The sequence below is a fragment of the Erigeron canadensis genome, chromosome 3, assembly GCF_010389155.1.
Source record: "Erigeron canadensis isolate Cc75 chromosome 3, C_canadensis_v1, whole genome shotgun sequence".
Classification (NCBI taxonomy): domain Eukaryota; kingdom Viridiplantae; phylum Streptophyta; class Magnoliopsida; order Asterales; family Asteraceae; genus Erigeron; species Erigeron canadensis.
In genome coordinates this window covers 18,946,090-18,958,495 of record NC_057763.1, presented here as the reverse complement: position 1 = coordinate 18,958,495, position 12,406 = coordinate 18,946,090, and the positions used below count along the sequence as shown (strand labels likewise).

Below are 12,406 nucleotides of genomic sequence, written 5' to 3'. Positions count from 1 at the left end.
AAATTTCGAGGCTACATTCCTCATAGTGTGTCACCTAGAATGTATGGGTACATCTTAGACTAGTGACATTTTATCATCATAAGGCCTTAGTGCCGCTCACCATTTGTAAGTCTCCAACTTAGTTTGGCATTTCCATATGTTTTGCGCCATCTCAGATCGAATACAAAGGTTTTGTGTAGTATCTAAGAGAATAGAGTTGCGTCATATCTTGGGACTACAATTTTTAGAGTATATTGTCCAACGTTCGTGTGAAGATGCTCACCGATGATATCGCGTTGTCGTATGTCCATAATGAATGGTGGTGTCATAAGAAATATGATTGGATAGTTTCAAAAGAGCACGAGCGAATTAATATCGGAGGGATACTCAATGACAACTTTCATACTTAGAAAATTTCTAATTTATTATGAGTTTCCCAGGGGTAATCACTAGTTCTCAAGCAGTCAAATCTCAACACGCAATATTTATCTCAATACAAAGGACTAACCACATTGTCATCATATCGTGCAATACTAGTTCTCAATAGTCAAATATTAGGGCACAATAACTATCTTGATACTAAGGCAAGACTATATATTCATTACATCATTCATGCGCTAGTCCTCAAATAGCTCAACCTTAGGGCGCAATAACTATCTCAGCATGACTACACAATCATCATATAACTCAATCTTATGGGTGAAAGCTTTCATATCTCTATCGTGCATAAAATTTTCCTCTTAACTCGTCATGCTCATATTCTCTTCCAAATCAATCATAAATAATCAACCTCATTATCCAATAATTTTAAACGAGTCATATCCTAAAATGATTTCATGTCTCATAATAATCACATTATTTTAAAGTGCATATGCTACTTAAAGTTCAACATCATATATCATAAAGCTTTTACGCAAGCATTTCTCACATAACTTCCATATTGCACGTTCCAAACTTTCACATTGACATTACAGATTTCATATTGTACATTACAACTTTCACATTACACAATACACATCTCAACTTTCACATTGCACATTATAAACTGTCACATTGCAATCAAATTATCCTGAAATTCACATGTTATAGCATATAGCAGTATGCATCAACGAATATCTTTCAATCTTAGGTTCATTTCAATTCTAATGTGCATAAGGGGGGAATCCTACTAGACTAGCATAATCCTTACATAAAGCAAATCTCGAATCATTATATATGCTTAGGTGAATGTCTAAATGAAACACGTATGCTCATAAAAACGGATTTAATAAAGATCTTTTTGAAACGGAATCCTTTTGAACATAAGTCCAAGTGGCTGTTTGAGTTTTACATTGTTCTCTCATAATTAATTGTAGATTCATGACTTTACGTTTAATTATGATCCTACCATATAAAGCTCAAACTAACCCGCTTAACCTTATGCTCGACTCGACTATAAAAATCGTTTTGAAAAGCGGGTATAGTTTTGAAATTCCCGGAAGAACTCTAATGTTCTCTGTAACCTTAGGCTCTGATACCATTTTCTGTAACACCCCAACTAGGGCGGAACAATGAGGTGTACAGAAAGTCGAGTATTCAAAACAAAGGATTATAAATAACATTCACCAAAGCTTTATTCAAAACAAATGTACAAGCATGTGAACCAATTTCCAAGTACAAATGCGTCCACCATACTTGGATATTAAGTTCACGAAACAAATTTCAAGCACATGAATAGTATACTACAATGATTAAGGCGGATTCCATTGCCCATCACAAGGTTTGATCTTGAGTCCAAAGTGCAATGCAAATAATTATGATGCATATAAATCCTCAAAGCTTAAGCTTATTTCCTGAAAAGCATGGAAAAAAAGTGTCACACCCCGACTAGGGCGGAAAACTCGGGGTGCAAGACAAAGCACACGCGCACATGGATGTTACATAGAAATAGCTAAATGAGTGCATAAATTAAGCATAAATAGTCGAATACATGGTTCAAATAAGCAAAACATAGTTCACAATCATAAATTTCGTAGTACTCAAATAAAATGTAAGATAAGTTCCCCCGCAGGGGAAACGGTTAGGCCTAATGCCAACTAGCACATAAAAGAAAAGCATGCAAAACTCCAAATCTTAAGCCTGCAGTCTGCTATGAGTCCCATGCTACCATTCCTAGCCATGATTAGCTTGAATACCTGAAAGAAATACTTAAAAGAGTCAACAAAAAGGTGAGTTCGTAGGTTTGAAATCATGTTTGTATACTTGAAAATTCATTTGAAATCGCAATTCGTTTACTTGAGTAATTACTTGAAAATGTCTATCGTTTGAATAAGTATGTTTATGCCGTTAAATATGAACACTCAATTGACGTAGTATGAATGTGGTTTTAGACCTACTCATGATACATATAGTGTGAATGCAAATATAAGTGTGCCCTTACAGTCGACATGGCTAGAGTGAATACAAGTATGAAGCCTCTTACGGTTCTTGACCGGGCTAAATGAATCTCAATATGAAGCCGCTTACGGCCATAGACCTGGCTAGAATGTACCAATATCATATAGTAGTCTAAAAGCCATAGAATAGAAATGAAAACAAGTACGGCATAAACGAAAACACATTTTGTATTCCTTTCACCCCAAAACGTAAGTAAAAAGGGGATACGAAGACTCACCTGACAGCTAACAACAAGTTTAAGTTAAGCAAGATATCGGAAAGCAAGAAATCGGCAAGCAATGAATGTGTTACAAGATATCACAATTAAGTATGTGTTCATTATAGGAAAGTGTGCTCATAACGTGCCACCAAGTGTTAACTAAGTTGTCCAAAAGCGCCCGACTTTGACCAAAATTTACAAGTTTGACTAACGTTGACCGAAATACGAGTTTGACTAGGTTGACCAAATCGACAAAAGTTGACAAAGGTTGACCAAAGTTGACCAAGGTTGACCAAATCGAGTTAGTAATCGAAATCCGAGGTCTCAATTGAAAGTTGGGGTCTTAAATTGAATTCGAGGTCTTATTTGGGATTTGGATTCTTATTTCACTAAAAAACAAAAATGAAATTGAGAGGCTAAAATAAGAGGCTGGTAATCTGGGGTAGTATTTTGGGGTAGTATTTCGGGGTAGTATTTTCGGGTAGTATTTCGGGGTCGTATTTTGGGGTAGTATTATTGGGGTCGTATTTTGGAGTAGTATTCTTGGGGTCATACTTTTGGGGTCGTATTTTGGGGTAGTATTCTTGGGGTCATATTTTGGGGTCATAAATTGGACGGTGGGGTCGCAAATGGGAGCTGTTCTTCCCAAAATTTGTTCTAGAAAACCCTAATCGTTTCTTTTGATCAGAAAGGTGTTTTTAACATCAAGTTGTACTTTTAGACTCCCTAAAATGATGGGAAAACAATACTAAAGTCGGAAACTCGAAAACGGACTTAAATCTTAAAGACCCACTTGAACAAAGTTTATAAAAAGTGTACAAAAATTCTTATAACTAAAGATTTTGTTAACGAAATCACACGAAACTTTGACAAAAGTTGTAGTATATGATTCTAAACGTTTTGGACGTAAAAAGTTTAATACTTGGTGTGTGTGTAGTGTGTATTCAAAGAAAAACCAAAAAATACCAAAAGAAGAGCATAAAAAGGGGTTTTGATTTTATACCTTAAATCCGTAAAATAGATGTTTGTAATGATGTTTAGGACGTGAAAACACTGTTATTGAAGCTTATTCTAAACAAAACAAGGTTGATTTTTCATAAAACTTGTTGTAAAATGGGGTAGTAACGGTGAGGTAGTAATAATGGGTTAGTAAAGGAGAATGGGGTAGCAAAAGGGTTTGTGTGTGTTTTTGCTAGGAGGCTAAGGTGGTGAAAAATGAGAGTTTAGGGAGAATGAGAGTATTTATATGTAGGGTTAGATAGGAAGGTTCCAAGCTAACCCACGAATACGATGCCAGACTTGAAATATGAGGCCACACAAATACGATGCTACATTAAAATTACGAGGTCGTTTTTGTAATACGAGGTCGATAACTAAATACGAGGTAGTTTCTATAATACGAGGTCGTTTCTTAAATGCGAGGTCGCATTATCAAGTTTAAAAATTTTATTTTGACTCAAAAGTTTTTGTGGTCAACTCACGGGTGTTACAAAAAGTGTCAACTACGAAAACGTAGTTGGTGAGTGCATAGGTTTATATATATATATATATATCCTGGTACATATCCATGTTAACACTTAGAAAACATATTATTGTTACATTTCGAAATACCCAAACAATATGACCGACAAAATTCTCATTTTAAAATATCTAGTTTTCCAAATGCCATAATGTCATTTCAAGACTTGAAAAAATCCATGGTAACTTATAAAGTTCTCATCTGTCAAAATCATCGTGAGAGAAAAATATATCAATTGATGAATCATATATCACATCAAAATCATTCGGTCATCAAGATTTCAATATCGTCAATCCCATCAACTTTCAAGATTTCATATAAGGTCAAATACCCAAACCGTATGTCCAAAACATAATATCCATCCATAAATAATATAAATTTCATTTAGCCAAAGGCATAATTTGATGAGTTTGTGCTTGAGCCAATACTAAGACCATTTCATGTCCCAACCAACATAATATTTCATTTCATAGCACAAGCTGTCAATCAAGTGCTTTAACCATAATTGGGTCGTGCCATGGAGACGACCATTAAAATTTAAAGTAGATTAGAGCACCGCTCAGGTCGGACTGGAAATGAAAGTTGTCACGAAGGCAACCAACATTCCACCGTTACCTATTTAGTGGGTGAGAGAACGAATCCTAGTTGCGCAACCCTCTAATTACAGGCCTATCCTTTCAGAGTTAATAGTAGTGTACCGAGGTGAAACAGTTTGACAGAACTCAAGCTCATCATATAACATATATCACATTGAATATACAACATAATTCTCATATCATAATCATTCTTCCAAATATCATTTCATAAAGAAGCAATTTTATTTATCATGCTTTTCACCCGAAAGTAAAACACATAAAAGAGTTTGAAAGGGGGCTATGACTCACCTTTATATGCAGAACATTATATATACTTATCTAAAATAGGTACTTCTCATCTATTGCTTCCTTGATCATATATATTCCATCATGGTCCTCATCCACATTTCAAAGCCAAGACTATCCCTACGAGAGAACCAATATACTTAAGTTCCTATCTTAAGCCAGTACTTAGAAATGCCACTGTCATTAATTTGTCACCAATTATGGAATCCAAGTGTATTGCTAATATTCGCGTCTTTTTAGTTGTAGATAGTGATGGTGTAAAAAGGTTACTTTCATTATATACGTAGTTATAAGTTGTTAGAATTTATGTAACTTGGCTTCATTTGTGGTTTCGTTTGGCATCTTAAGTTATCATATGCCATATTAAGTTATGTTCTCTTAAACATTTTTGGATGTGTAATCAATTTTAGTGTAAATTACCGCTCGGTGTATCATTTTACATTTCAATTAACTTAGTTATTTCCGTTTATCCATTTAATTTGTGTTTCACGTCACTTAATTATACTTAACTATTATCTCACATACTTATTGATAATTTTATGATCACTCGGGTTTATGAAATTCTTTTAGGAGTTATGGGCCATTACCAATTGGGCCTAAGTGTCATGGGCTTCTAAATATTTTGGGTTTAATTTAGTTGTTAGGCTTAACCTTATTTAGGCTATATGCTTGATAGGTTATATTGGTTATTGGGCCAGGTGGGCCTATTGATATATGGTTTCATGGGTTTGTTATTTTGGTCGGATGAGCCCATTATGGTTCTTAGCTCATTACATAGCCCATTACACCATTTATACGATTATTTACAAATTTTCTGTTTTATACTTTATTTTTATAAAATGTTAGCCAATGTTTAGTGATTGAAACCAATTATTTGGACCTTCCTGAATTTTATACAATAACCTATATGTGTCTTATAACTTGGTGAATTTTGGCTTAATTTTTAAGTAATGTTTACTACCTCAAAATATTTTTAGAAGTGAGAGTGGTCCAAATAGTCACTGTTTTGCATACCCAAATGTTTTATAAAATTTCTTTGGGTTATGTCCTTAATAAAAATTCCGTGATTGTATTTTAAGCTAAGAACACATTGAACCCACTTTTCACCAAGTATGACCTCTTGGAGACTTTTGGTTAAGGAGAAAAAAATTGTTAAAGTTTATAAAATATTCATACAAAAGTGCAGTCTTGACCAGTTTTAGTAGAAAAATCATATCTTTCGTTTGGCCTCGTATTTTTGAGTAATTCCAGTTGGAGGTTAAACTTAACTCTCATTCCAAGACAGAAGGTTGATTCTGTCAGTTTATTTTGTTTACCCAATGGATGCCTTTACTTTATGGCCTCACCCAACACTTATTTTGGTAACCCAATACATCTTATTCATCCTAACTCATCTATTAACATTTCATTAGTGTTTCTACAGATTTTCTTTGTATTTTTCTTGAATAGATTGTATGATTAACATGGTCGATGCATATATATGTTGTTGGTGATTTTCGGTTGTGATTTTGGACATAGTCTTGGTTTAATTCTTATAAAATCCTTATTTCTTGTACTAATTTTATAAATCCCAGAATATTAACATGTGTTTTAACATCAAAATATCTATGAAATCATCAATTAAAGATCCATCTCAAGTCCAAACTCTTAACAAACTAATATAACACAAATCGTGTACATGCATGTCAAGATCAATCCTTATTAAACATAATAAAGCTATAAACTTAAATCTTCTTTATAGAAACACCATTTTTATGAAAAATCCCATAATACACTGGTGTTTATTTCATTAAAAATCAGTTTTAATCAAATCCATAAACCCATTTAGCAACAAATCTTACAACAACAACTCTTGGGTCTTGTTTATGTTGAATCCTTGAATCCTTCCTCCAGATCTTTATATGCATGAACATATGAGATAAGGATCTATCAACTTTGCCCTCATTGAGTTTAAATCAAGAAGAACATGATACTAAAAGATGAAGAAAACATTTGGGTTTTGAAAGATCAAGATTAACTAGAGATGTATTGAACAAGGATGTGTATTATCAACCTTTTAAGTCACGAAAATGGGCTGTTTTGGTTGCTGATTTCGAGCAGAAAAATTGAGCAAAAAGACTCCAAACTTGCTTCAAACAAATCCTTGATGATCCTACATTGAAACCCCTTTATTATTTTTGTTTGTTAATTAAGATTTTAGACTTCTTTCTCCTTGCATGTTGCCGAAAATGGAGAAGAAACAGGGTTGTTTGGACAGCCTCCTGGTCGCGAATTTGAGGCCGTTGGGGGCTGATTTCGGAGCACCATCCATGCTCCAACCTTCCATAGATTTGTTCCTTACATTATATAGATGATTACTTGTTTATTTGATGATTGAAAGTGGTGTTTTGGGGGGTGTTTTTGGTTTGAAAAATTCTGCCAAGAAATATGCATAGAGAAGAGAGAGTTTCCATGTGTGTGTGTTGGAAATAGAGAGAAAATGAAAAGAGTGTTGTGTGAGTGTGTATATGAATGTGAGAGAGAGAGAGAGAGAGAGAGAGAGAGAGGTGGTAGGGAGGATGCTCATTGGTCTAAAGGAGTGGGTTAGTGGCTTAGGCTAGGTTCATTGGCTAACCCAAGTAGTTTGTGTTGGGTTTAAGTCCTAACTAATGTTTATCTGTATATATAAATATATGTGAGTGTAAGAATAAGTGAGATAGTTGTATGTTGATTGGTAGATTTAATAAGAGTTTATGTATATATATATACACATATATATTTATATACTTAATGTTGTAATTCATTTTTATAATTATAAGACTTAGTTGTAAGATGCATTGTATATATATCAACATATACGTAATTGACTTCAAATTTTATTGATGTGCATTGTTATTATTTGGGTTATTGAGTTATTCGAATTGTTGGATACTTTCTTGTTTGGATTGTATACTGGCGAAGTTGTTATCGTTTTTCATAAACCTTGAGATTCACCTGGATAATCTTTAATTATTGTGGATGGCATTTCTATGATAGTTAATCATCTATGGTACTAGAGAGCAATTATCACTATACCTTAATGTCTAGAAGGCCAATTCTCTAAATAAACCTATAGGGATAGATACCTAGATAAGTATAAGTAAGTTGACCTAGTTAGAAATTGAGGGTTGTTACACCTATAACGAGTATAGAATCAATGAGCTAACATAAACAAGGCCTAATTAACTTATAGAATCTATCCTTGTCATATGGATACTTATATGACACTTAAACACTTGTTTCAAACATTAAAAGTCTGAAAGACACTTTATGAGTCTCATGCAAAAGCTATGATTTGCATATTTGCAAACAGTGAGGAGTGGAAATCGACACCTAACAGTTTATGAGTCTCATACTCCTATATGAGTCTCATATTTACAAAAGTAAAAACATAAATTATCTATGAACAGTATATGACTTTTATGAGTCTCATATTGACAAACAGTGGCAAAAGAAAATTCGACACAATCCCTACATAATATAATTCTCACCTAAAAAAAGATTAGTTACTGCTTATGTGGCATGTTTTAAAATTCAAGAAAACCCAAATATGTTGACACGATAGGTTAATAGGAACTCTACGGATCGGTTACTTCTAATTTCTCCCACCAGCGGTTATCCCAAATTCATAATAATAAAAATAAACCGCCTTCCTTTATTTACTCAATCTTTCTATATATTATTCATCCAATGCTTCTTTTTCTCTCTCTCTCTAAATTCTAACATCAGTTTCTTCTAAAGGATCGGTTATTTACCTCTTCGAAGCAGTTACAAGGTAGGCCATGGATTCTAAATTTTCTCTTGCTATTTCTAATTTAATGATCTGGTCGGTATGCTTGTGTAAGTATTGATCGTGTGTGTGTATGTGTATATATAGTTTGATTGGAATTAAGATCTGTATTGATTTTTTTGATTAGTTGTTGAAGATTAGGGTTTGATTGAGATAATGGCAAGAAAAAATTTGAGAACTTGATGTCCAGGAAAAATTCTGAAGATGATGATAATTCTAGCTCCAAGGTTGGTTTCTATATATAATACTACATATATATATATATATGGATTTATATCTATTAATTTTGAAGTTTTTGGAATGAATGTGCTAATGTAAAGTGAGTTAAAGACTTGAGGGTCCCTATTAAAAACATCACACTGCCATACGTTTGAAACTTTAAGTTAGTTTACTAGAATAAATACTTTTGGAGATAGAATAGCATGTCTCTATTAGTATGGCCATCTTTGATAAGTGGTCATGTTTTTGTATTAGATAGGATGTGCATTTGGTAGCCTGAGATATAGATTATGATTCTTATATGCAAAAGCATTTAGAAAAGGGGCTTTCTAATGAGGAAGGGATGCAGATACTTAGCAACTAATATGACTAGGAGTTTTGAGATGGTATTGAATCATAAAGGAAACGGCCCAACCCATGGGTACAAGCCCTTAGAGCCTTGAACAAAAAAAAACGTCTCAGAAGCCATTGCCAGCCAATTGGACTATCCCCGTAAGTTCTTTATACCAAAAATGGATTTCAAGCCTTTTTTTGTGATTCATGATTTTATGAAATTAAATATTGGTTTGGATTAGTAAAAGATGGTCTTCAAAGGGAGGAGATTACGGAAGAACTTATTATTGTATGTCGTTTGGGTACATCTAAACTGTCTTTTTAGAACTTAATATAATAACGTTGTTTGATCCATGTTTTGCTTTTGTTTGGTGAACAACTGGGAAAGAACAGTTGCAGTTTTACAGAACAAAAGCTATCATAAAGCTACAACGTATATAATATTGTTTTAGCAAACTTTGTTGTATTCTCTTAGGCAATTTCATTGGCTTTTATATTTGTTTCTAACACATAAAATATTCCATATAAAAAGTATATATGTCTTAAACTTCTTATCCGTTTAATGTTTACTATTTTGACATTTTATATCTTCCCTGATGGATTTCTAGACATTCTGATAACGAAGGCCGACATGAAGGGTTGGTAAGTGGTAAGCTAGCTTCTTATTTCAGACGGTTCTTTTGCAAGACAAAGAGGTTGAAGGTCTTCAACTTCAAAAAGATGGTCAGTGGTTCAAAGTTTCGATTGTTCATGATGCTCTAACCATCAACGTCGATGAGCAAATCAAGGTAATCATTTTGTTTTTCCTGTTACATACTTGCATGTGATAACTTTAATTCCCTCTTGCTTGACCAGATAGGTTATCTTTTTATATTAAGATTATAAAAGTTTTATGAGAAGTCAGTAGCCCTTACTTTGAGTTACTAAAGTTTGATAATACTAAATAAGTAGTTTAAGTAGCTAAAATATGTTGGCTTTAGCTAAGGAGACAAAATTGACTGGTTAAGTAACAAGTAAAAAACAGATTTTGGTTAATGTCAAAACGGTTGCTCAAAATTCATATGGGTTGTACAGGTTTACCCTTAAAGACCTTTTATGTGCATTCATTATGATGTAAATAAGTAATGTATTAAATATAGTACACAACTGTATAATCAAACTAACGATTTACTTTTCTATTGAAACATATTAAAATTTGGGAAACTATAAAACCATTCAAGCTTCAGTGTTAGCTTCTTCTTTTTCTTTTTTTTTTTAATATGGCAATGTACAAGCAAATGAAACCTAATTTGACTCATTTAGTTAATAACTCGAATAGGTAAATTGGAAGAGGTTTCCTCTGATCAAGTTACTTGGGGAGGACAACTCTTTCACTCGGGTATACGCGACCTAACCAGGGTATTCTTAATACTGGTTTGAACCTCTTTTCTTGTCACCCCCAAGATTTGTACCTAGAGAGATTTGAACTTATGAGTTATGACCTCTTATGAGGACATCGGAATACCTCCAAATTGGTGATAGTTATTTTCTTAATAATTGATCATTTGAGTTGAAATCAAATGGAAACTATTTAGTCTGATTTTGAAAGTCAAAACAGGATAGAATGTCAAGTGGGCCCGTAAGGATTAAATGTCAAATAGTTTGTTATGATTTACTATAAGGCTTAAATGTCCGAGATTCTTTACTACGGTTTTTAATTGTTATATCTCGTGTGAATTATGGAAACTGTTGGAGTCTAATTTCTACAGCACGCCCGATGTCTAACTAGAAAATTGAAATGACAGCAACGGGTCATTAAATAGTAAAAATATGTTGGGTAATTAGGTAATATATATGGCGAAGGTTAAAGTGAAACGCACAAGATATGTTATATTCTTGTAAGCAAGGTTAAATGTGTTTTCAAATTATTGTTACATATATTTGGTGTGTGAGATTCATTATTTGGTACCTTTCTTTGACATTACTCTTTCATTGCTACTTGAACAACAAGGTTTTGAAAAAGATTGTGGATGACGCTTCGAAGTTTTTGAATGATAAGGTCTGTTGTGATTTTTCCCAGTACATTATTACAATGATTCTTAAAGAACAGGAACCAAAGATGCTGGGTTGTGGGTCTTGAAGTTCTGCGTATTATGAAATGAACCTACAACTTAGCTTGTGGCTTTGAAAGGAAGAACAACGAAACAAAACTGGTTTTTGACCTTGTGGTGGTACTTTTGATGTTTCAGGTACCATAATTTTGAATAGTTGTGCTTCACATTTGTATAAGCCAATTTTGAGGTGCTGTCTACATCTAGAGATACCCAATTTTCCCGTTCAATATGAAGTGTTAAGGGTAATAATCATTTCATGGTACGTATTCATCATTGAACTATTTTGGGAAAATTGGTTTTTTTGTGTGTTTGTTTGGGGGCTTTTGGACTGAAACATGGATTTTTTTTACGATTAGTATATAAGTATATTACATTATTACCCCTATTTATATTAGCAGGAAAAAGGTTCCTAACCTTTTATGGGTTCCTAATATAACTTTTCACTATATATATATATAATGTGTACATTTATTATGATGTGATATGATCCCACATCGGCCAATTATGGGATTGGTTGGTGGTTTATAAGCCTAGGTGTCCCCTCCTCCTTTGAGCTAGCTTTTGGGAGTGAGTTCTACACCTAGCTTATGTACGATATCATAAACTTTGTTAGTTTTCATAACAGTTTCTTAGTGTAGCTTCACAATGAGTTATATATGTTAAGATTCTTCCAATATTGTAGAACAGGGAAGTTTCAGGTTATTAAACCTTCATTTTGCTTTTATATTATTTGCCGTCTAACTAGAAGTCATTTGATCTAAAACAGCCAACTACAGAATGAATCTATTTATCATAAAACAATTTTGTTATGTTCAAATTTGGAATTACTAACGTGCATCACTGAGACCTTGCTATTTTTCATTAATGGCCTTACTCATATATTACATATATCTTTTAAAGTGACTAGCAATATGTTAATGTCAAGACTATTGAAATTTT

General features: G+C 33.3%; 1 long non-coding RNA gene across 2 annotated transcripts; it reads left to right on the top strand.

Moving 5' to 3' along the window:
• Positions 1-8,676: 8,676 nt before the first annotated feature.
• On the top strand, positions 8,677-11,843 carry LOC122593893. 2 transcript variants are annotated; one of them, XR_006322898.1, is made up of 5 exons: positions 8,677-8,807; positions 8,950-9,049; positions 9,983-10,162; positions 11,365-11,412; positions 11,603-11,843. It is a non-coding gene; the product is annotated as an uncharacterized LOC122593893 (long non-coding RNA). The 2 variants fall into 2 exon arrangements; XR_006322897.1 differs by having other exon boundaries at positions 8,678-8,807; positions 11,365-11,843.
• The last annotated feature ends 563 nt before the right edge of the window (positions 11,844-12,406 follow it).